Raw genomic sequence first — 1,002 nt, 5'->3', positions numbered from 1 at the left:
GCGGGGAGCTGGGAGTCCCCTGCCCAGGCCTAATGCCTTGGCCAGAGGTGTTAGGCCTGGTCAGGGGCAGAGTGGGAGATCGCGGGGAGCTGGGAGTCCCCTGCCCAGGCCTAATGCCTTGGCCAGCGGCATTAGACCTGGGCAGGGGCGGAGCATGCACCCTCGGGGAGCTGAGGGTCCCCTGCCCAGGCCTGACACTTCTGCCAGAGGCCTCAGGCCTGGTCAAGGGGCTGATCCGGTGATTGGTGATCGGAGGGTGATGAGGGTCAACTCCTCTGGCCGAGGCATCAGGCCTGGGCGGGGGGGGCGGAGCCGGGTATTGGGGGGATATGATGGTCCCCTTGCCCAGGCCTGAAGCCTGGGTCAGAGGCGTCAGGGGGGTGGAGCAAGTGATCAGATTGAGATGGGGGTCCCCTGCCCAGGCATGATTCCTGGGCCAGAGGCCTCAGGCCTGGGCGGGGGTCAGAGCCAGTGATCGGGGGGAGATGGGGGTCCCCTGTCCAAGCCTGACACCTCTGGCGGAGGCGTCAGGCCTGGGCAAGGGGCCGATCAGGCGATCGGAGGGTGATGGGGGTCAACGCCTGAGGGCTCCCAGTATGTGAGAGGGGGCAGGCTGGGCTGAGGGACACTCCACACACACACACACACACACACACACACACACAGTGCACGAATTTTGTGCACCGGGCCCCTAGTTCTTTATAAAATAGTGAATGTAAATTAAGGCAACTTAGGAATGTCTTGACATATATATCAAAGAAGGTACAGTTTGTGGTCAGTCTTAATCATAAAAATGGAATGTTTTGTTTGGTTTTTCACTTTGAAAAATTCTGTGTTTGATTTGTTACTCTTAAACCATATAAAAGTTAGAATAACTGAATTTATACTGTGATCTACACTAATAAAAGAGAAACATGGTAATGGGCGTACAACCGCTACCCTTCCCATTGGCTAATCAGCGAGATATGCAAATTAACTGGCAGCCAAGATGGGGCCGGCAGC

At 56.5% G+C, this 1,002-nt stretch overlaps 1 protein-coding gene across 9 annotated transcripts in view; it reads left to right on the top strand.

Annotated features, from left to right (window-relative positions):
- The window catches only part of ARHGAP12 (Rho GTPase activating protein 12), a 199,358-nt gene that overhangs the window by 187,114 nt on the left and 11,242 nt on the right, over positions 1-1,002 (top strand). The window lies entirely within an intron of this gene.

The sequence above is a fragment of the Myotis davidii genome, unplaced genomic scaffold, assembly GCF_000327345.1.
Source record: "Myotis davidii unplaced genomic scaffold, ASM32734v1 scaffold909, whole genome shotgun sequence".
Classification (NCBI taxonomy): Eukaryota; Metazoa; Chordata; class Mammalia; order Chiroptera; family Vespertilionidae; genus Myotis; species Myotis davidii.
Note: the sequence above shows the minus strand (reverse complement) of the source record. Positions and strands in the feature narration are given on the sequence as shown.